The following is a 25,209-nucleotide window of genomic DNA, read 5'->3' as shown; positions in this document are numbered from 1 at the left end:
ACTGTCAACAATAACTTACCTGGATGATATTTAGCCCGAAGACGTCTGACCTGATCCATTTGGCGCCTCTTCAGGTCAGACCACTTCTTCACAATTGCATTGTGGTCGTGTTGGCCGCCAAAGTCAGCGATTAGGGCGCTGACCACAGCCCTTTTCTCTGGCTGCCTCCGCAGCTTATCGTATCCTGTTTCCAGGAACTTCTGCAAGATGAAGAACAAAGTATATTGTAATACTTCTGTTGACAGCCTTATGGATATATGACGTAAATGTATGCTATTCAACAATTGGAAGCATTCTCGCCTTATTAATCAATGACAGGGGTAACATGACAGATTTTATATCCTGCCATTTCGGTCGCCACCTTTTTTGCATAAATATAGCAGGCATTATCATTTGCATAATTATGAATATATTATTAACAACACAGGATACACGTATAGGGGAGATATGCGTTGCTAACTCTTTTCCCTGTCAGGAGCCTAACGCCCCGGGGGGTCAGAGACGGGACCTTTTCGGAGGACCACTGACGTATGTACCCGTCGCAGTTTTTTGTGATGTCACTCTTTAGGTGTGTGCACATTTTTCACTGCATCCGGGTGGAGTTTTTGGGTTGTGTTTTGCACGCCACAGGCTTTTCAACAGGAAAAAAACAGCTGGAGGCAGAATGGTTGCAAAACACTACGGGTTTGTTACCTAACTCTGGGTTTCAAGACCAGTCCACCTCCAGCTGTTGCAAAACTACTACTCCCATCAGCCACGGTCTGTCAGTGCATGCTAAGAATTTTACTTTTGCTGCATCTAGGGTGCCACAGTTTAGAGACCCGTGCATAAAGGCCTGAAAAATGGGGGCCTGCAGAACTTACAATACTAGAAGTGCCAGCATTCCCAGGCATGCTGGAAGTTGTAGTTCTGCAACATCTAAAGGGCAATATGTATTCGAACGTCCTTGGGCCTTAAGGACACTGAAGTCAGGACGTTCGCATACGTCCTATGTCCAAAAAAATGTTAAATTCATTATGCTAAATAACAAGGAAAAGTGCCTAAATACACATTTGCCAACCAGGGTGTCTGCAGCTGTCCAGGCATGCTGGGACTTGTAGTTTTGTAAAAGCAGGAGACACATTTTTTGTGAAATACTAATATCTGATCATATATACTAACTTTTAAACTAGACTAAAATGCAGTTGAAGATAATGAAATAACAGTGGTCGAAATACTTACACAAATCAGCAACTTTTCCTCAGACTTAGTGAAATTGCTTCCAACCATGTTGCTGTGTGATTGCGCTGCGATCATAAGTTGGAAACTGGCAAGGCTCCAGGAAATGGTCGCGTGTTGTTCGCGCAATTGCGCATGCGCGATCGAAAAATCGCAATCGCAATATGTTTTTTGGTTAAAATATCATACATATTCGATTTCAGAGTGCTGCTACAGCAGTTTTCGAAATATCTGCAATCAATTTCGCATTCGCATGTTGCGATATTTCGATAAAATATCAGGAATATTCTGAGCCAATCAGAGCGCTCCTCCAGCATATCTCGAAATTGCGCAATAAATATCGCATTCGCATGTTGCGATATTTTGATAAAATATCACGAATATTCTGAGCCAATCAGAGCGCTCCTCCAGTATATCTCGAAATTCCGCAATAAATATCGCATTCGCATGTTGCGATATTTCGATAAAATATCACGAATATTCTGAGCCAATCAGAGCGCTCCTCCAGCATATTTTGAAATTCCGCAATAAATATCGCATTCGCATGTTGCGATATTTCGATAAAATATCACGAATATTCTGAGCCAATCAGAGCGCTCCTCCAGCATATCTCGAAATTCCGCAATAAATATCGCATTCGCATGTTGCGATATTTCGATAAAATATCACGAATATTCGAAGCCAATCAGAGCGCTCCTACCGCAGTTATCAAAAAATCGCAATTATTTTCGCATTCGCAATAGCGAAAAATCGCAATCAATTAATTTCGATAAAATATCACGAATATTCGAATTTAGCGAATATATCTCGAATATTCGAATATATATTCGAGATATATCGCGAAATCGAATATGGCATATTCTGCTCAACACTACTCACTGATTGCGCCGTGCCGAGTTCTGAGCATGCCCAGTGAGGTGCAGATTCGTGCGCGCATGCGCAGTACGGCCAGCCCTTCATTTGCATGGGGTCACGGCTCATTTCAATGGAGCACACCCACTTCCTTCCCACTTGCAATAACCCCGCCTTACGCCTCGGTATTTACGTTACGCTGGCGCTCATTTGGGCGCAAAAATCTTCTGTGGATACGGCACTTACGTCACAAAATTCAGCCGCCTTAACTTAACTGACATACGTTAGGACAAACTAAATTTGCGCCGCCCTACGTGAATCTGGCCCATAGTGGCTTATTTAAAGCAACCCTTGAGGATATATACACCTTTCTATTTTGGGGCTCTTTTACCTTATTGAATGTTCATTTGCACCTTTTTTCTATTGCATGTTAATGCATGTAAAGAGATGTAAATGGTACTACTCCACATATGGAGTGTGCTCGCATTGGTTAAAAAAAAAAAAGGAATGCAACGCATCATGAAGACCATCAAAAAAGCACCTCAAAATCCCATGACAATGAAAGCAAAAATTGATCAAAATATGGGTGCTTCCAATACCGTTCAGTAATATTAAGGAATGAGTATGTCCATCATACATATGGGATCAAAATGTTATCAACAAATGAGTGAATATACATTGTCAGAAGAAATAATAATACAATTATCACCCTTACTAAAAAACATAAAGTGTATATGCCTAAATTTATGAAAATTTGTGAAAACTGTGAGAGAAATATACAACATAAAGGTATGTTAACTCCTCTATTTTTACTGTGATCAAAAGTTCAAACAGACAAGTGTAGTCTTCCTGTGATCCACACATACAATTTCACAGCCTTTTACCAGAGCTCTTAGATCTCTATAAATTAGTGGCGTCCTTATGCAAGCCGATCGCAGGTGAGGCATTACAGGTACTCCTCACGTAACGACCAGGTTACGTTCCAGCGACCAGGTCGTTATACAAATTGGTCATTAAACGAGGAGCCATAAGTAATCAATATTTTAATCATTCTTAACTATTGTACTGTACTGCATTCTGAAAAAAAACATGTGAAATTTTTATAATTTTCTTCACACAAATTGAGCTTTCTTTTGGTGGCATTTAATCACTTCTGGGTTTGTTTGCTTTTCCTAAAACAAAATAAAAATAGACAGAAAATGTTGAAAAAAAAATTATTTTCAGTGTTTCTGTCAGTAAATTTTGTAAATAAGTCATTTTTCTCCTTCACTGATTGGCGCTGATGAGGCTGCACTGAAGGGCACTGATAGGCTGCACTGATGAGGTAGCACTTATGGGCACTGATTAGGTGGCACTGATGAGGAGGTATGAATATGCCGCACCTATGGGCACTGATAGGTGGCTCTGATATAGGGCCCTAATGAACACTGGAGGGGGCACTGATGGGCACAGATAGGCAGCACTGATGGGCACAGATAGGCAGCACGGATAAGTGGCACTGATTGTCATTGATGGGTGGCATTGATGGGCAGCAGTGATGGACATTGATGGGCAACAGTGATGGGCATTGATGGGCAGAAGTGATAGCCAGCACTGACTGGCATCACTAATGGGTACTTATTGCTGCACTGGTGGGCACTCATTAATGACACTGGTGGGCACTTATTGCTGGCACTGGTGAGGCTTTTTTGTAATCAGGGCACTGATGATCCGTGCCCTGATGACATACCTTGATGTCCTCTGTGAGGAGATGCCGCTGATCAGCTCTCCTCTCCTCACACTCTGTCAGTATGAGGTGAGGAGCGCCGGCATCTCCGTGTTTACATGTGACACAGCCGATCACATGATTAAAGAGCCGTGGCTATTTACAGAGATCCAGGTTGGGTTGCGTCATTTTCTAGAAACTCGGCGCTGGCCACGATGGGCGTGCGAGATCCGCCGTTCTGGGACGTCATCATATGACGGTGTCCCAGAACGAGAGCCACACGCCTCACCGTCATTTGAGGGTGGGCGAGCGGCAAGTGGTTAAAGAACCTTTCAACATTTGGGTCCATACTCTCTAATTGTAATAAAGCTGCATTCACTTTTGAGAACACACCAGCTAACCCCCTGACTGTGAACTTCTTTTGTACTTCTTCCATTGTTTCCTCCTTTTCTTTGTCTTTCTGTTCTAAGTGCTGCTGTGCTTCCAACTCTATTAAATCTTCATTACTTGGTTCTCCCCCAACAAATTCCACAAATCCTTTAATATCTTTCACTTCAACATTTAAGTCAAGCATGTTAGCAAGTTGCACACTTTTTTGATTTATAACTTCAACATCTGTTTTATCAAACCCTTCGCTATTGTTCACAAAACACTTTAAGCATTTTTTCCATATACCTTGCATACACTTGTAGCGCCTGGCTACTTTCATAGCAGGTGCTGATGTAAATTTAGAGGGGGTCAGAGAGTTATTTGCCTCTGACCATGTTTATTTGGCTAAATTTAAGGGCCTCTGTTCCAGCCCTGGCTGTACTGTGTGCCCATGCTTGTTGTCTGGGCACTCTCACCCCCCCAGACAGCAGGTGGCAGCAGTGAGGTCAGGGTCGTGTGGATGCTTCTCTCCGGCAGCCAATCAGGGGGGTTGATCGCCTCGCTGAGCATACTGGGGAGAGGTATTTAGGGGGCAGACGCCATTGGTTTGCGTCATCATCCCGCCGCCATCCGCCTGGGAAGTCGTCCCACCACCCCGTGTGTGGCCCTCCTGGCCGGGGTGTGTGTTAGAGTAATCCTGGCTTCGGGACCACGTTGCTCCGAAGCAATTTATCTACCTGTGGGCCCGGTGGGTAGACTGGGTCTGCAATTTGCAAGTGGTCTGTGCTAGGGTTGTCCAGATACCGATACCAGTATCGGTATCGGGACCGATACCGAGTATTTGCGCGAGTACTCGTACTCGCGCAAATACCCCCGATACCTAAATAGAATACTTTCCCCCCCCCCCCGCCGCCGCTGCCGCCGAATCGCGCCGCCGCATCGAGGGACATGGCTAGAGGGACATTGCTGCATATGTGAGGGACATGGCTAGAGGGACATTGCTGCATATGTGAGGGACATGGCTGCATATGTGAGGGACATGGCTAGAGGGACATTGCTGCATATGTGAGGGACATGGCTAGAGGGACATTGCTGCATATGTGAGGGACATGGCTAGAGGGACATGGCTGCATATGGGGGGGACATTTAAAAAAAGTATCGGTATTCGGTATCGGCGACTACTTGAAAAAAAGTATCGGTACTTGTACTCGTCCTAAAAAAGTGGTATCGGGACAACCCTAGTCTGTGCTGTCCGTCCCGAGGGAGTAGGGAGGAAGCCGACCGATGAGGAACCTGTCTGGGGGAATACCAAGCACGAGGCTGGTGTTCTAGGAGAGACCTATTGCTTCATTGAAGGACACATCGTTCTGAGAGGCTGTATGATGGTCGCCTATCAGTCCTGAAATCACTAAAGCTGCATGAAGGAGATCCGGTGCTAAATCCAGTTTGAGAAGAATTTCGGACCAAGAATATCTCCACTCTTTGGGAAGGTCTGTGGTAGGGACTTTCTTAAAGCTCCGAGTGACACTCTGGCTGCTAGGCTGGTGAAAGACGCCTATCCAGGTGCACTGTACCCACTCTGGCTAGAGTGGTGAGGAAAGTTGTCATTGGAAGCAGGACTGTTTCCTGTAACCAGTTAACGCAAAATCCGGCATCTTCCATTTCTTCTATCCCTTCACCTACAACTACTTTTACTATTTTACCCCGTTGGGTAATAAAGCACAGAAAAGACATTGACAGTGTGGACATTAACTTTATTACAGCTCTCATCCAGTACCCTAGACAGCGGAAAGACAGAGGTAACGTGCCACCCAAATCAAACCAGTAGCTCCTTTGGGGGTAGTGCTACACACTTTTCTGTTACTCCCTCCCAAGCTGATGCAATGCTTTTTATGCAGTGTAAAATGTTGTAAGCTTTCCAAAAAATCACAAAGGGTAACTTCATAATTTTCAGTTGATGCTACAGCTTTGGAAAATGTGGTGTGAAAATAGTAGGCCTGGAATGGTGCTATTGAACCCTGATCCATGGATTGTAGTGTAATAGATTTTTCCCTGGTCCAATTCCAGGATACATGTTCTATTCTGCCGCTGAGCCAAATTCATGATGATGTGATGTGAGCATACATGCATGTATAAGATATCAAACTGCTTCAGTCTCTATCATCATCTCCAACAGGAAACCCTTTATTAAGGTTACAGCTTTTATAGCCAAAGTGACATAAGCAAACGTCATCACATATGGGTGCATCTGATTGGCTCATCCACATATGGTGTTCTTTTGTTACATCTGATTGCAACGCGTCACATGGTTTGGTGACGCTGTTACGCTGCCTATCGGCGGGTGTCTGTCCTGTGATGCGGCCGTTTGGCCGTAGCCTCCTTTGGGCGCGGGGCATGATGGGGGCTGTAGGCCCTTTGGTTGCCTCACGTCACGTGATTCCATCACGTTGTCACGCCGTCTGTCGGTGTGCATCTGTTCTGTGATGCGGCCTGAGAGCCGCCTAGCATCATGGGGGTTGTAGGCATTGCGGCGTTACGCCGCCATACGTTGCATTGACGTTATTTATCGTGCCGCCAGCCTTTAAAACGGCCTTCCTGCTCACTTGCATCTGTCACTGCCAGGGACACTGGAGGCACTCCATCTATGAGTGCATGGTAAGTGCGGAGATCTCAATTCCTAAATGCAAGAGCCCGTTGTGTGTAATGTTCCATTGCACCTCCTGATGTGTCTCTTTTCCTCCCTCCCCCCTCAGGGACTCTACCTTCATTGCAGACTCTATCTACTATTCAACACCCACCAGCGCATGCACCTTGATGACCCATCTGTCCTTATACCCTATGTTAGCTGCCTAAAAAATGTGCACTTGATTTTCTTGTTTGAAATTCAGGTAGGCTCAATTGTTTCTTTTGTGTCATTGTGTATGCCTTTTAATTAGTTGGTCTCTGCTGCTGCATCATTGATATGATCTTACTAGTGGCAATACTGATATATCCACTATTTAATGTTTTGTTTTAGCTGCAACATTAAGGCTAGATTGTTTCCTTCATTTTGTTGACTGGACTATCTTACTAGGTCGCATGCAGTATTTTGGGTAGGTGTCTTTCTACCCCTTTGGGTGTTTGTGTTCCCCCCTTCTCCTCTTTATAGGGTGGTTCACTATTGGGGGTTTGGGGGCGGATCCTCGGGTCATGTGCTGGTGCCTCCTTTTTGGGACCATGGTTCTCTGGCGCCCGACCATTTATCCCAGCCAAATTCGTTATTAATTGCTACTTGATGTTGACTGTTACATTATTATGTTTATTTGATGATTGCTAAAACTGTTCTGTTCCATTTTAGAGCTGTGCCTTTGAGATGATCAAGTCCTAAAACCCCTGAAGAAGCCTGAGGGCGAAACTAGTAGGGTAGACTTGTTCAAAGGAAAACATTTATATCTCCACAACTAGCTCCCACCAATGAATGTTACTAATTTATTTTAAATTTTGTATGAACTGAATAAAATATTTTCTATTTTTTGATATAACAACGTCTGGTTTCTATAATTGGCACCGCAATAATCCTCTACCCTCTCCAAACCTTCCATCTAAACTATTTGGGATGAGGTGCCATATGTTAAAGAGGACATTCGATCACTCACCCTCTGTTTCTTGACGACGAGGCAAGCTTTCCAGAACATGGGGGCCATTTTCCCTTTGCTCGATGGGAGGAGGGAGGAGTGGAAAGACATCTGTTTCTCATCTTCACTCTGGGAGGATTAACTCCGTCATGACTTTCATTCAAGGAAAATAATACTAATGTTTCTCACATAAATACTGAAATACATATATACATATATATATATATATATATATATATATATATATATACACACACGTACGTACGTACGTACGTACGTACGTACGTACGTGGCAACATGACCCTGTCTTTAAAACCCTTAAAACCGAGGTGCGGGGATGACGTGGTGCACGTGAAGCACGCACGTCTGAGGGAGGGCTTCCCCATGCTACGGGCCTGAGCTGAGAGCAGGAGACGGAAGGAGGAAGATCCGACGGCGTCTCAGCGGCAGCAGCTACGATGCAGAGCGGGAGTCTGCGGAGCTGTTAGAGGCCGAGTACGCTGGACACCTGACACGCTGCTCCACGCTGCTCTCCAGGAACCCAGCCTCCCCCAAACCACTGCCCCCCCGAGGAGAAGGTAGGCACGGTATAGTGCAGAGGAAGGCACGGACGCCTCCATCGGCTGGTTCACATAGCAGCCACCCTCCACACCCTCTGCCTGCCGTGGTATCTGCTACTTCAAACCCCCAAGCTGTGTAACAGGGAAAAAAAAAAAAAAAAAGAAAAATCGCCTACCAGGTAATATCAACCCTCTGTTTGTTCCTCTCCTATTAAGATGATATGGGACTAGGGAGGTAAATCTATGTGTTGAACTCGGGATCGTGCCCTGACAGCAGAATGATGTGGTAAGATAATCAAGCATACCACTGCAATGTAAGGCTCATTCCTTATGCAATACATGCAATTTAGCCAGAGAAACTAGCTATGGTAATAGTTTGAACTAACCTGTGCAATACTGTTTTAAGCACCTTATGACATCTAGCCGCCTAGTCTCCATTGAGATACAACCCGTAACCATCATACAGTCTGTTTCCGAATGCATCAAATGAATTAAATATCCATGGACGGTTAATTCGTATCTCAAAAATATCCCATAAACACTGAGGATATTGGTAAGGGGGCGCGGTTGAAGGACCTGAAGCACGGGCGGAAATATTGGAGCCATTTATTTACTTATTTATTTAATTTTTCCAGCTTTTTGTCTCCCCTTCCCATCCCCACCATTTGACCGTGTGCCCACTGTATGAGTATTGTATGAGTATTGTCTGGTTTGTTATATTGGTTCAGTGGGGGGAAAAACATCCCCACTGAAGCACGCACGTGCGTGGGGGACCTCCCTTGCCCATAGCTCGAGCAACGGGAGACGACCCCGTGACCCCCTAGAACATCAGTGTAAAATCTCCAGAAGGCGAGGTTAAGGCTGCTTGGTATTACCCTCCCTTCCCAAATAAATAAAAACCACCGCTTAAAAAAAAAGAGGGGGGCGGGGAGGCGACCATCTGCTGTTCAAGCTGGGGAAACGTATCAGAGGGACAAAGAAATACAACATGAATAAATCTACAAGGGGGGCCGCCCCTAAAATCCCCAAAGATAATCCCCCCACCAGTACGATCAGACACTACATGACATCTGAGGGGAGCTCTAAGAGCCCAGGCCTGTCAAAAAAAACAGAAAAAACTAGTACAACTAAAAAGGGTGTAGGGGGGGTAGTTACCCCAATCACGGACACCTCAATAGAAAGTGAACATGAGGTTAGTCAAATGGACGACTCCAGACTGGACACTCATATCCCCACAAGGGGGGAACTGGATGGGATGTTAAGAAGAGTGGAAACTGCGATAAGAGAAGAAATTAGCGCATTAAGAAAGGATTTATTTCATTTGTTGGAACGGGTTGAGGAAGCGGAAAAAAAATTGGAAAAACAGGACTTAGAATTAATCGACCTAAAAATTCAACATCAGACGATGAAACAAAACCAGAGGTGGTTACAATACCGACTAGAGGACCAAGAGAACCGTAACAGAAGACAAAATTTAAGGGTGCGATCTATCAAGGAGGAGAAAGGGGAAGACCTGAGAAAAATTCTTAACGACCTATTCCTCCCCCTCTTAGATAATGGCACGGAGGGCCCCCTCAAAATGGAACGTGTACATCGTGTAGGAAAGATGAGAGAGGGAGAAGGTAGATGGCCCAGGGACATTATTGTGAGGTTCAGATATTTTGAAGACAAAGATGAGATCTGGACAAAACTCAGGAGAAAGGCCCCCCTACGCTATGACGGGACTGATATTCAGATTTTCATGGACTTGGCCTGGGAGACTCTGGCCAGGAGAAGGTCTCTTAAACCTCTCCTGGAACAGATGCGCCAGCTTAATATTAAGTATCAATGGGGTTTCCCGGCATGTCTGATTGGCCGTAAAGAGGGGATCTCGGCAAAGTTGATATTCCCTGAGGACTTGGTAGGGTTCTGTCGCAAACTGGACATGCCGGTGTTGGAGATCCCAGGTTGGGATGAATAGTTCATTTGATACAGACCACCTCCTCAAGCGGTGTAACGAGGGTTGAGCTAGGATGATCAAGGGGGATGGGGGGGTAAGGGGGAGGGAGGGGGGGGATTGAGAAGGGGAGCAAGGAGGCCAGGTCCGTACCCTACCCATGTAAGATCAACCCCCAGAAGAATATCTCGGGGGGGAAAATGGGAGGACGGGACGTTTGGAGGCCCTACCTCATCCACGAGAACCGACGGGTAGGGGAGATCGAGGATCCCTACGGTTCAGAGGCGATGGATAGGCCTAGGTAGGGGGGGGGGACGTGGGTGTTTTGGGGGGGGGGGGACGTGGGAAGGGGGGGAGGGATGGAGAGGGGGGTGGGAAGGGGATCATGGCTCCCAGGATCTGCCTGTAAAGTCCTTTGTGTCTAAGGAGGTGATTTAGTTATTAGAAATGACAGAGGTAAAATGTTTATCCTATAATGTAAAGGGCCTAAATTCAGTAGGAAAAAGATTAAAGGTCTTAGCAGAGATCGAACAACTTAGAGCGGATGTAGTTTTTATCCAGGAATCCCACTTGACCTTGGATACTAACGTCAAGCTCTACTCCCCGGCATACCCAATTTGGTTCTACGCTGACTCCATCTCGAAACGTGCAAGGGGAGTGGCGATTGGGTTCATAAGAGGGTTTGGGTGTACCTTGGAGGCAAGGATGACGGACCCTGAAGGGAGATTCCTGTTTCTTAAAATAAGGATCGATAATATTATGTACACATTAGCTAACATATATGCCCCAAATGTACGCCCAACTCAATATTTAAACAAAATCCTGGGAAAATTGAACAACTTTGCCGAGGGTTTTGTAATCCTGATGGGTGATTTAAATTTTGTTCTGAACCCAACAGATGATAGTACGTCCCGTGGGAGGGAGACAAAGAATGTGCATTTACAGAGAATTAAACATAAGCTTCAGGAATGTCAACTAGTGGATGTTTGGCGGATTAACCATCCAAAAGAACATAATTACACGTTTTTCTCCCCCCCCCACGGGACGTACTCCAGGATCGACTACATCCTAGCGGACCACAGGCTGATTGACTCAATCAAGGAGACAGAAATTGGAATTATGACTGTATCAGACCATGCCCCGGTCTCTATGAAAATCACATTAGCTATACAAAGGAGTCAGCGGCCGATGTGGCGCCTGGATGATAGCCTGATCCATGAGGAAGGAGGGGGAAGCAGGGTGGAGGCAGAATTAAAACAATTTTTCCTCAGGAATGATACAGAGGGTATTACTAGTGCAACCCTTTGGGAGACGCACAAAGCGTACATTAGAGGGATTTTAATCGCTGAGGACGCAAAAAAAAAAAACGAGAGAAAAAGCAAAATTATTACCCTGAGGAAAGAGATAGGGACTTTAGAACGCGAACATAAAGCGCAGAGACTTAAAGAGACTTACCATAAACTAATTTTAAAAAGAGATACACTTAAAGAGATCATGGAACAAGAAGCAAGGTATAAACTAAACTGTATATCCAAAGAGAGATATATATGGGGAAACAAACCAAGTAAACTTTTAGCTAAAATGGCCCAAAAAAAGAAAGCCAGGAATTATATCGAGAAAGTCAAAGGTAAAAATGGGGAATTGGTTTATGCAACCAGTGACATCGCGGATACATTTAAAAAATATTATGAGGACCTATACACTATAAAACACCCAAGACGGCAGGAAGGGGAAAGGGAGATTGAGACACGTGCGTTCCTCGATAATGCAGGACTTCCTAGATTAGAGGAGATGGAAAGCCTTACCATCGACCGCCCCATAACTGAGGAAGAAATAAAAAGGGCCATAAATTCCACTAAGGGTGGTAAGAGTCCGGGGCCAGATGGGTTTTCCACCTTCTATTACAAGAGATTCAGTAACATTCTGATACCGAGGCTGTGTAAATATTTTAACGGACTGGGGTCGGAATTTGAAACTAGCAGGGGAGCTACAGCGGCAGTGGTCGCAATAATATTGAAGGAAGGCAAGGATAGCTCTCTCTGTTCGGGATACAGACCTATTTCTCTGTTAAATACAGATATTAAACTCTTTGCAAAAATTCTGGCGGGCCGCCTGAAAGGGGTTATGCACTTATTGGTGCACCCCGACCAGGTAGGCTTTGTCCCCAACAGAGAGGGCAAAGACAACAGCCTAAGGGCAATCCTTTTACTCCAGACCATAAGGCAGAATGAGCCCCCAGGTCTATTCCTGTCAGTCGATGCCGAAAAAGCATTTGACAGGGTAGACTGGGGGCTCATGATGGAAACCCTCACTGTGATGGGAATAGGAAGCAGGATGTCCAGCTGGATAAAAACATTATATCATCACCCTACCGCACAAATAAAAATCAATGGCTCTTTATCGGAATCTTTTGAGATGAAAAACGGGACGAGGCAGGGGTGTCCATTATCCCCCCTCCTCTTTATTCTATCCTTAGAGCCGTTGCTGGCCACCATTCGCAACGATTCGGACATCAACGGAGTGAGAGTGGAAGGGGAGGAACATAAACTATCGGCCTTTGCCGACGATATATTATTTTACGTAACCAACCCAGTTAAATCTATCCCCAAGCTTTCCAAAGTATTGCAACAATACGGCGCTATCTCCAACTTCAAAATTAACGTAACCAAATCAGAGATCTTGAATATTAATTTAAATAAAAGAGAGATAAATTCGGTTAAGGAAATATGCGCGTTCCCTTGGACCAAAGAACTCAAGTACCTAGGAATAAAACTTGCCAATACAATACAGAAGATGTACAAAATAAACTATATCCCCTTATTAAATGAGATCAAGAATGAATTAAAAAAAACGATAAATAAACCCATATCTTGGTTTGGACGCATAAATATGTTAAAGATGGTGGTAGTCCCCAAGATCCTCTATAAATTCTTATTACTCCCAATTGCTCTCCCCCAGCAGTTTTTGAGGATCCTCAACACCCTGCTACTAAATTATGTTTGGAAAAATAAAAAGCACAGACTATCCCTCTCCATAATAAAACAGGGCAAGCCACTTGGCGGCCTGGCAGTCCCGGACATTAAAAGTTATTACAAGGCGGCGGTCCTATCGCGGGCGGTAGAGTGGGCTAGGGATAGGATAGATAAAAGGTGGGTACAAATAGAGAAGGCGCTAACAAACAATAATCTGAATAATATTATTTGGATCCCTGCACAATACAGAGCACTAGATCACAAAACACACGATATAACACGAGACACTTTAAGAATGTGGGACAGGACGCAGGCACAATTAGAAGGGAAATTTAATTCCCCATTAATGAATCTAAAAGAAAACCCCTACTTCCCACCTGGGGAAAAAAAAATAGGGGGGAACTGGATTAGGAGAAACACAGTGCACCTGGGTGATATTATAAAAAACGGAGAGATAATGACCTATGGAGATTTGAAAGCCAAAACGGATTGTTGGAATCTGGATAGGTGGCATTATCTCCAGTTGACTCACTTTGTGCGGCACCTCCCCCGCCCATTACGGACGGAGGCGGAGCTGACTTCACTGGAGAAAATTTGTAAATCTACAAATTCTAGGGGCACCATTACTAAATTGTGCGGGTTACTGGTTAAATTGGGATCCCGGGGTGAAGCACCTTTTATAGACAAATGGGAAAGAGAGTTGGGGGTTACGAGGGGGACTAATACTGTTTCAAGGATTACTCAATTAACTCATACTTCCGCGATAGATACACGAACAGCTGAAGTAAATTATAAGTGCCTTTCAGGATGGTATATTACCCCTGACAAAGTAAATAAATTTAAAGTAGGTTATACCGCAGACTGCTGGAGGGGCTGCCTAGAAAGAGGAACGATGGCCCATATATGGTGGCATTGCCCTAAAATTCAAATGTATTGGGACATAATATTGAGCCAAATAAAGATTATCACGGGAGAGGAGATCAAGAAAGACCCATGGGCCGTCCTCTTCCATTGCAGCCAAGAAGGTGTAAAAAAATACAAGCAGTCCCTACTCCCCCACCTTTTAAATGCTGCCAAGAGACTTATCCCTAAGAAGTGGCAGGAGACGGAAAGCCCACATATTTGGAGTTGGATAGACGCGGTGGAGGAAACATATAGACTAGAGGAGCTAAGGGATGGCTATCTGGAGAAGAGCACCGAACATAGGGAGAAATGGGGAAAATGGAAGGAATATAAAAAAACATGGAGCTATGCGGAGAGAGTAAGGGTATGACTATGCGGGGATTTCACCATTCTCTGCTTCCTCTCTCATTTCTTTTTAGCAAGACACATGTATCTCTCTCCTCCCCCGCATCTCTCCTAGCCACATCCGACCTACTCTTCTCCATGTCTCTACCTTACTTTTAGCCGAATAAAAGAGGACAACCTCCTTACTTAATACTTTGCTTATAGTACTGTTGTGTTCTTTTTTTTTTTTTCTTTTCTCTTCTTTCTTATTCATAGGACGGGTAGGAGACTCCTGGGAGCCATGAGGGGAGGGAGGGGGGGTGCAAATATTAAAATATATTTATATAAATATATTTAAAAAAAAAAAAAAAAGAGAAAGACAGTGAACAGAGTATATACCACACATGATGCAAACCGCAAATAGAGACGTAAGAAGCTTCGGATCATGAGTTGGTCTCTAGTATATTGGTAATAAGCTGAGGTGGTAAAAAAAAAAGAAAAAAAAATTAAAAAAAAAAAAAAAAAACCCTTAAAACCGGGCATCGTTTCATCGTCTTTGTGTATGTAGGACCTCTTTCCAAAAGTTTAATTTATGTTAAATATCTGGACAGTAGCCACCTTTTTTGATGATCTTATCAAATTCAACCACAGATTTTTCAGATGCTTTCACATCTGCACTACCAGCCTCCCCACTGATACTCCGATTATGGAGGTTGAATCTCCCACAAAACCCTTGAAATCATCCATGGCTTGCTGTAAATGTTTCAGTTCTCCTTTTTGCACTTTCAAATTCTCAAAAATACTGCGTTCTTTAGTTTGAATCAATAAAAGACTCATTGGCATTCTTTTTTCTATTTGTTTGTCAATCCATACTGCCAGCAATTTCTGCATTTCATGAATGAGGCCTTTACGCTAGTTATTATGGCTTGATTTCCTGTCGATTCTTTTACCGCCTCTTTCACTCTAATCTTATCCTTAAAGATTGTTGAAATGGTAGAATGTGCAAGTTCCAATTCACTTGCTATTTATTTAACTTTATTGACAGCCTCCTAGTCCTCAATGATCTTCATTTTCATATCAAGATCAATAGCTTTTATTTTTTTCTGAGTACTTTATGCAGGTGCAAGCAAGCTTTTTCTTTTTTCTGACATGGTGTGGGCAATACCTGTACAGTACAAGCCCCCTCTACATTGCAGTACTATACATAAAGACATAAAACAGTACAGTATAAAGTCAAAAGGTATAAAAGAGTACAGCATAAAGAATGCTGGAAGGGGCATTTATGAGAACCGAGTAGAGTACAGTGCCTTGCAAAAGTATTCACCCCCCTTGGCATTTTTTGTGTTTTGTTGCCTCACAACCTGGAATTAACATGGATTGTTTAAGGATTTGCATCATTTAATTTACAGAACATGCCCACAACTTTGAAGTTTTTTTTTATTATTATTATTGTATAGCAAACAACAAATAGGACAAAATAACAGAAAAATTCAATGTGCGTAACTATTCACCCCCCTGATTTCAACACTTTGTAGAGCCACCTTTTGCTGCTATCACACCTCTAAGTTGCTTTGGATAAGTATCTATGAGCTGGCCACATAATACAGTACACTGGCCATTCCTCCTTGCAAAACTGCTCCAGCTCCTTCAAGTTGGATTGTTTGCACTTGTGAACAGCAATCTTTAAGTTTGACAACAGATTTTCTATTGAATTGAGGTCTGAGCTTTGACTAGGCCATTCCAACACATTTACATGTTTCCCCTTAAACCACTCAAGTGTTGCTTTGGCAGTGTGTTTGAAGTCCCGCTGGAAGGTGAACCTCTGTTCTAGCCTCAAATCACACACAGTGGTACAGGTTTTGCTCAAGAATATCCCAGTATTTAGCACCATCCATCTTTTCCTCAACTCAGACCAGTTTTCCAGTCCCGACTGCTGAAAAACATCCCATGATGGTGTTTTTTGGATGATGTGATGTGTTGGGTTTGCGCCTTATACATAGCGTTTTCTTTGATGGCCAAAAAGTAAAATTTTAGTCTCATCAGACCAGAGCACCTTCCTCCATACATTTTGGGAGTCTCCCACATGCCTTTTCGCAAACTCAAAATGTGCCATTTTGTTTTTTTGCTCAAAGTAATGGCTTTCTTTTGGCCACTCTGCCATAAAGTCTATGGAGCGTACGGCTTATTGTCATCCTATGTACAGATACTCCAGTGTCTGCTGTGGAACTCTGTAGCTCATCCAGGGTTAACCTTAGGTCTCTGTGCTACCTCTCTGATTAATGCCCCCCTTGCCCGGTCTGTGAGTTTTGGTATGCGGCCATCTCTTGGCAGGTTTGCTGTTGTGCCATGTTCTTTCTATTTAGTTATGATAGATTTGATGATGCTCTTAGGGATCATCAAAGATTTTGATATTTTCTTATAACCTAACCCTGACTTGTACTTCTCAACAACATTGTCCCTTACTTTGGAGAGTTCCTTGGTCTTCATGGCAGTGTTTGGTTGGTGGTGCCTCTTGCTTAGGTGTTACAGCCTCTGGGGCCTTTCAAAAATGTGTGTATATGTAATGACAGATCATGTGACACTTGCACACAGATTGCACACAGATGGACATCATTTCACTAATTATGTGGCTTCTGAAGGTAATTGGTTGCACCAGAGCTTTTTATGGGCTTCATAACAAAGGGAGTGAATACATACGCACATGCCAATTATCATTTTTTTAATTCTTGAAAAATTGTTTTATGTATATATTTTTCTAATTTTACTTCACCAACTTAGACTATTGTGTTCTGATCCATCACATATAATTCAGATAAAAAACAAAAAACATTGAACTAAAGGCTGTAATGTAACAAAATAGGTAAAAAGCCAAGGGGGTGAATACTTTTGCAAGGCACTGTACATACTTGTAAAACAGCAGGCGTGAGTAATGAGGCTGATGCAAAGTGATGACATGACGTCCTATGCGTGGATCGGTAGAGCTGGCCGTAAGTCTGAGCGGTTGTCCTGTGAGGTCGGGAGAGCTGGTCTTAAGTCCGAGCAGTCGTTAAATAGGTAAATCATTAAACGAAGAGTTTCTGTGTAGGCTTTTCTCTTAGTGTATATTACAAGTACCTGTCTTTCTCAACAAATGGATACATGTTTTTTGGTTTAAATTTTTTTGACTTAGGAAAAGAAGGCAGTTCGCAGGATATGTAATAAGTCAACATTTTTTCAATCTCATCCCAAAGAGGGAACGGGAGGAACATAATCAGTCAGGTATCAACCCGATGTATCATAGGAGTCCCAGGATGGGGCTGATGCGGGGAGAGCATACCAGGAGCTGCACGTCAGAAAACAACCTCGTTTTTTATCTGAGCAGAGAAGAAAGACAAGTAAGGAATGAAAACTTAAACAAAAGAAGGACGGGTAAGAGAGGAGCTGTGTAGATGCTGCACGGACATCACCAGATCCTCCATCAGGTTTAACTCCTCTATCTTCTTGAGCCACAACCCAATTGACGGAGGCAGCGTCTTTTTCCAGGTGAGAGGGATGCAAGATTTAGCAGCGTTAAGGAGGTGACAGAGTACAAATTTCTTGTAAACGACAAAAGACAGGAATTTTTGGAGACATTTAATAGGAAGAAGGCCGGGTGTTCAAGGACCTTATAATTGATAAAATGTTTTGCGATTTTACACTACAGTATGTGGCTTGCCTGTATTTTTTTTATACAGAAGGGCATTTGGAGATGAACCAAGGTTAACGGTTGGCTTGGGGTCCTGTTGATCTAGTGCTTAGGGTGTTAGTTAACATATTCATTTCTGGTGAAAAGGTGAACTTACTTAGTTTTTCGGGTTGTAAAAAATTACGTTTTTAATGGCCTAGAAGTTTTTTTCAAACCGATCATTAAAACAACACACGATCGTGAAAAAAAAATGCTCTAGCAAAGCACGGTGACGTACAACACGTACAACGGCACTATAAAAGGGAAGTTCCATGCGGATGGCGCCACCCTGGGGGCTGCTTTTGCTGATTTTGTGTTAGTAAAAGTTTGGTGAGAGACGATTCGCGCTTTTCAGTCTGTTACAGCATGATGAATGTGCTATCTACATTACGAATGCTAGTTTTACCAGAACGAGTGCTCCCGCCTCATCGTTACTTGCTTCTGAGCATGTGTGCGTTTTTTTCACGTCGTTAAAGCCCACACACGACCATTTTTTACGACGTTAAAAATGACAACGTTAAAACGTTGTGAAAAATTAGAGCATGTTCGAAATTTTTAATGGCTATTTTTTACATTGTGAAAAATGCTCTGGAGCCCACACACAATCGTTTTTAACGTCATTTTTTACAACCCGAAAAACGTCGTGTGTATGGGGCATTACACTTTAGGTGAAAAGCCTCAGTTGGGTGCCTCATGATTTAACATTTTTTCTCACCTTGTCTTATGTATAGTGCATCCGGAAAGTATTCACAGCGCTTCACTTTTTCCACATTGTGTTATATTACAGCCTCATTCCAAATATTATTAAATCCATTATTTTCCTCAAAATTATACAAACAATACCCTGTAATAACAATGTGAAATAGGTTTGCTTGAAATATTTGCAAATTTCTTAAAAAAAAAAAGAAAAAAAAATCATACACCTTTTTGTAAATATTTTATTATATCTTTTCATGTGACAACACTGAAGAAATTAAGCTTTCCTACAATGTAAAGTAGTGAGTGTACAGCTTGTATAACAGTGTAATTTTGCTGTCCCCTCACAATAACTTTAAACACAGCCATTAATGTCTAAACGCTGGGTACACCCCTAAGTGAAAATTTCCAAGTGTCAATACAGTGGAACCTCGGATTGTGAGTAATGCGATTAACGAGCGTTTCGCAATATGAGCACTGTATTCTTGCAGGCCTTCTTGTGCATCATCTTTAGAAGAGGCTTCCTTCTGTGACGACAACCATCCATTCAATTTGATGCAGTGTGCGGCATATGGTCTGAGCACTGACAGGCTGACCCCCTACCCCTTCAACCTCTGCAGCAATGTTGGCAGCACTCATAAGTCTATTTTCCAAAGACAACCTCTGGATAGGACGCTGAGCATGTGCACTCAACTTCCTTGGTTGACCATAGCGAGTTCTGTTCTGAGTGGAACCTGTCCTGTTAAACCGCTGTATGGTCTTGGCCACCATCCTGCAGCTCAGTTTCAGGGTCTTGTCCTTATAGTCTATGCCATCTTTATGTAGAGCAACAATTCTTTTTTTCAGATCCTCAGAGAGTTTTTTGCCATGTGGTGCCATGTTGAACTTCCAGTGACTATGAGGGTGCTACATACAGAGTGCAGAGTTCAGGTCAGTGCAGGGTACAGAGTGCATGTGGGTACAGAGAGCAGGTAGGTGCAGGGTGCAGGTGGGTACAGAGTGCCGGGTGCAGGTAGGTGCAGGGTGCAGAGTGCAGGTGGGTACAGAGTGCAGGGTGCAGGTTGGTGCAGGGGGGTACAGAGGGTAGGGTTCAGGTTAGTGCAGGGAGCAGAGTGCAGGTGGGTATCGAGTGCAGGGTGCAGGTAGGTGGAGGGTGCAGGGTTCAAGTGGGTGCAGGTGGGTATAGAGTGCAGGTGGGTTCAGGGTGCAGGTGGGTACAGAGTGCAGGTGGGTGCAGGGTGAAGAATGAAGGTGGGCACAGGGTGCAGGGTACAGGTGGGTATAGAGTGCACGGTGCAGAGTGCAGGGGGGTGCAGAGTGCAGGTGGGTACAGGGTGAAGAATGAAGGTGGGCACAGAGTGCAGGTGGGTGCAGGGTGCAGGTGGGTATAGAGTGCAGGGTGCAGAGTGCAGGGGGGTGCAGGGTGCAGAGTGCAGGTGGGTACAGAGTGCAGGGTGCAGGTGGGTGCAGGGTGCAGAGTGGGTACAGAGTGCAGGGTGCAGAGTGCAGGTGGGTATATTATCTATAAATAGCTGTGTCACCTTGCACACACCCCCCCCCCCTTCCTTATGATACCTACTTGCACAGGGGGGCGCCAGACACTGTCTGAGACTGAGTCCTCCCACAGTCCCACTTACACTAGCAGTACAATGAATCAATACACCGCTCCCCCCCCCCCCTCACTTCACTTTGTGGGCTCCGGCCGGCGTTGGACTCTGTGGACACCCCCCCGGCCCCCCCGCACCTGTTCCAAATATGCCTGCCACCACGCCAGCTGAAGTCTGGAGAGGAGACAGAGGAGGGCAGCAATCATCACAGGTGCAGCCACTGAGCCACGCCACCCGGGCGGAGAAACTGAAAGTACTGTGTAGTGATGTGACTGACGTCACATCATCACACAGTGCAGTGTGACAGTCACAGGCTGAGCTGAGGCTCGCCGCTCGCTTGCTCAATAGAGGAGCGGAGGAAGAAGGAGGAGGCGGACATAGATACACATGCGGCGGCAGCGCTGGAGGGAAAAAAATCCTCATTGTCGGGATGGTGTCACCCCCTCTAGCGGGTGTCATCCGGGTGCGGACTGCACCCCCCGCACCCCCCCTAGCAACGCCTCTGGTCCTGGTGGTTCCAAATGTCTTCCATTTATGGATGATGAAGACCACTGTGCTTACTGGGACCTTCAATGCTGCAGACATTTTTCTGTACCCTTCCCCAGATCTGTGCCTTGATGCAATCCTGTCTCGGAGGTCTACAGACCATTTTTTGGACTTCATGGCTTGATTTGTGCTCTGACATTCACTATTAACTGTGGGACCTTATATAGACCGGTGTGTGCCTTTCCAAATCATGTCCAATCAACTTTAGGGCCAGTTCACAACACATGCAGTCCAGTGCATTTTTTTCTGCATTAAAAACGCATGGAAAGTAGGTTATATGGTTTTCAATGGCATAGTGCACACCAGTGCTTGCAGTTCCAGAGCGTTCCAGTTCCAGAAAAAAAGTAGAACATGCTGCACATTTTACCTGCACTGGAAAGCTGTAAAATGCATAAAAAATGCACTAGACTGCACCTAAATGCACCAAAAATGCACTGGAACACACTTGTCCTTATCTAAGGTTAATAAAAAAGAGGGGTGAAAAAAAAGCACTGGACTGCATTAAAAAATGTACTGGAACGCATCAATAACGTGCATGCAAAAAAGCACCTGGAACGCATCAGCATTGCGTTTCTATGGTGTGAACTGGCCCTAAATGATTCTGATTTGTCTGCTTAGGGTTTCCTGGGCTGAGACTTTGATTACCCCCCACCCCTGCCTCTGAAAAAAGTTTCCATATCGTAGGGCCAGAAGATTCAAATTATTGATTGAATATTTATCATGCACCAGCCAACCCCTGTAAGTAGGCACCCAGAAGGTGGCTGGGGAGGTGATACATGTGCAGGAAACAGAGTGTTTTTCCCTTTTCCCTTAACTGCTTCAGCCCCGGACCATGTCGCTGGCCAAAGACCAGAGCATTTTTTACGATTCGGCACTGCGTCGCTTTAACTGACAATTGCGCGGTCGTGCGACGTGGCTCCCAAACAAAATTGACGTCCTTTTTTCCCCACAAATAGAGCTGTCTTTTGGTGGTATTTGATCACCACTGCGGTTTTAATTTGTTGCGCTTTAAACAAAAATAGAGTGACAATTTTGAAAAAAAATCAAAATTTTTTAGTTTTTGCTATAATAAACATCCCCAAAAAAATCTATAAAAAAAACGTACTTTTTCCACAGTTTAGGCCGATACATATTCTTCTACATATTTTTGGTAAAAAAATTGCAATAAGCATATATAGATTGGTTTGCGCAAAAGTTATATCGTCTACAAAATAGGGGATAGTCTTATGGCATTTTTATTATAATTTTTTTTTACTAGTAATGGCGGCGATCAGTGATTTTTATCGTGAACGCGACTTTTTTGGTGGACACATCGGACACTTTTGACACATTTTTGGGACCATTGTCTTATTTACAACGATCAGTGCTATAAAAATGCACTGATTACTGTGAAAATGACACTGGCAGTGAAGGGGTTAACCACTAGGGGGCGATGAAGGGGTTAAGTGTAAGCTAGGGAGTGCTTCTAACTGTTAGGGGGCATGGCTACAAGTGACACACCACTGATCGCTGTTCCCGATGAGAGGGAACAAACGTTCAGTATAACAAAAATAGAAAAGAGACAGACTGCTGCACACCCTAAAGAGTTAACTACAAATTTGAAAAAATATCAAAAAGAACACACATGTATAAGGCATAAAAAATGGGTCCTCTAAGGATAGGTGGACCTACCCAGATAATTCCCTTATGGACACCCCCCCTCCCCCCCACAGACTGGCATATACTGGTAACTAGAATGGGGAAAAAACTTTAATCCTCCCGAAGGAGGGTCAGAGTAAATAAATGCTCAAGTTGCAGAAACATCAAGGATGATCAGTGGAAACAGGATGCTCCTGAACTCAATTTTTTTACTGTCATGGCAAAGGCTGTGAATACGTATAATATACGTGTGTTTTTATTTATTTATTTTCGTTTTTTAATCTTAATAAATTTGCAAACATTTCAAACAAACTTCTTTCACATTGTCATTGTTTTGGAATAAGGCTGTACCATAACAAAATAAGGAAAAGGTGAAGCGCTGTGAATACTTTCCAGATGCACTGTAAATGAGCACTCCATAAGCAGCTCAAACTAAAGCCAGGCTTACTGCTATGCATTGTATTGATCTTGCTGGTTTGAGGTTGGTGTGTATAAAAAGGAAAGATTTTTTTCCTCACTACCTCTAATTCAATAATCTATCTATCCTTAGTAAGCAGTTAATTTTTATTCCTGCTTAAAGTTTGCAATGCTTTAAAGTGGAGGTTCACCCTAAAAACTAATTGTTTACATTAGAGCCAGCACACTAAGTACATTAACTTTTGGCAGGTCATGTTTTTTTTCTCTGTACATACCTTTATATCCTGATTTTGTCCAGGGCTTCCGCGTTCTGATGACTCTGGGACTGGGCGTTCCTATCCCAGCCTCAGGGTTCCGATGACTGCGGGACTGGGTGTTCCTATCCTTCGGTTCGATGATTGACGGCTTGTGTCGCACAACGCGCGTCACCAGATTCCCGGAGATAACCGAGCTGCGAGTCGGCACTATACGGCGCTTGCGCCCGTGGTGTAGAGCTGACTGCGCAGGGGCCGTATAGTGCCGACTCGCAGCTCGGCTATTTCCGGAAATCTGTTGACGCAGTTGTGCGACTGGGGACCTGTTTCACAAGCCGTCAATCATCGAACCGAAGGATAGGAACGCCCAGTCCCACAGTCATCGGAACCCGGAAGCCCTGGACAAAATCAGGATATAAAGGTATGTACAGAGAAAAAAAAATGACCTCCCGAAAATAAATGTCCTTAGTATCATTAGTATGCTAGATCTAATTTAAAATATTTTTTTTTTGGTGAACCCCCGCTTTAAGTAATCTGAATTCACAGCCTGAAATCTGTCTCTGCATCTTATGGGGTTTCCTCTTTCCTCATAATGCTAAGCCAACAGAAATGCTAAAATATTAGTTTTCTGAAAACAGAAAATATCTCCATGGATCACATTATAAACAAATTTAAACCTGAAATCTGCATATCAGCAGTTTTCATTTCTTAACAATTAGATGTGATTTGTAAGTTTAATGTCCAGAAAAGTAGTTGGCATTTTCTTTTTACTAACAATGACCTGTGAGACTGGTAATGTTTTCAATGTGCCATTTGGAAATTAGATGTACATTGTAAAAGATCTGTAGCACTGGCTGGTTGGACAAGATGCTTTAGCACCTGTTGCCAAATCAGTAATACCCTTTGTCCATAGAAACCCTGAAATTGATTGAAGGTTGAGAATTGTACCAAGACACAGCAGCAGTGTAGTAGACCAGTCACATGGAGGTAGATACAGACATCTGTATCATTTGTCCATACTGGATCACATCACTGTGAAGACCCATTGAGATCTAGTTGCTAACTTGCCTCAAAGGTAAATAAAAGCATGTGCTGATTCACATTTCATATTTCACTATAGAGAAGAGAAAAACAGGTGCTCTCTCATTCCTTTTTTATGTTATTGTAGCACCCCCTAGCTAGTGTGCTGGAGTGCTAGATTTTGTTGTTTTTAGTGTAAGTAAAATGTTCAGGCTTGGCTGGCAGTCAAGCATGTGTTTGTTTTATCTGGGTCAGGGTGAGTGGCTCAGGGACACTGGTATGACTCACAGGCAGCATCTCTGATACCTCCCACTACTTCTAGAAACTTACAGAAGATTCTAGAAGAATGAGAGTGGAGGTGAGGATGAGCTGACTGGAGTATGTATGAGGGCCTGACCGATTCCCAACAGATGGGTTGGTAGGGGGCGGGCCCCCTTAAATACTCAGGCTCAGCTGGGGCAGTGAATTCGGGTGGAAGATGGAGTTGGAGTGTTAGGAGGCAGTCGGAGACCCTTGAGGGTAGCCCTCCAGTCTGGGGGGTGGGGTGGTGACCTCTGGTGTGGGAGCTTGGGTGCGGAAGGGACCATCTTCATGACACTCCGAGGTGTCCTGGCCAGGAGACACAGGAGGAGAACACTGTTGGGCAAATATCCAGGGAGGAAGACAGCCAGGTGGGATGATGAGTGTTCCAGTCGGGGAGAGGACTGGATGAGAGCAATCTGAGATGGATTCAGAGTCAGTCTGGGAGGACAGTGGATATTTAGCGAAAAGGGATTGAGAAAGGGGCAGCCAGGTGGGCTGGCAGTGCCTGAAAAGGTGGTGCTGGGATCAGTAGCCACAGAAGGACAGCTGGGCACTGAGACTTTGCTATACTA

The sequence above is a fragment of the Rana temporaria genome, chromosome 4 (assembly GCF_905171775.1).
Source record: "Rana temporaria chromosome 4, aRanTem1.1, whole genome shotgun sequence".
In the NCBI taxonomy this organism is placed as follows: Eukaryota; Metazoa; Chordata; class Amphibia; order Anura; family Ranidae; genus Rana; species Rana temporaria.
This window is presented reverse-complemented; position numbering follows the sequence as displayed.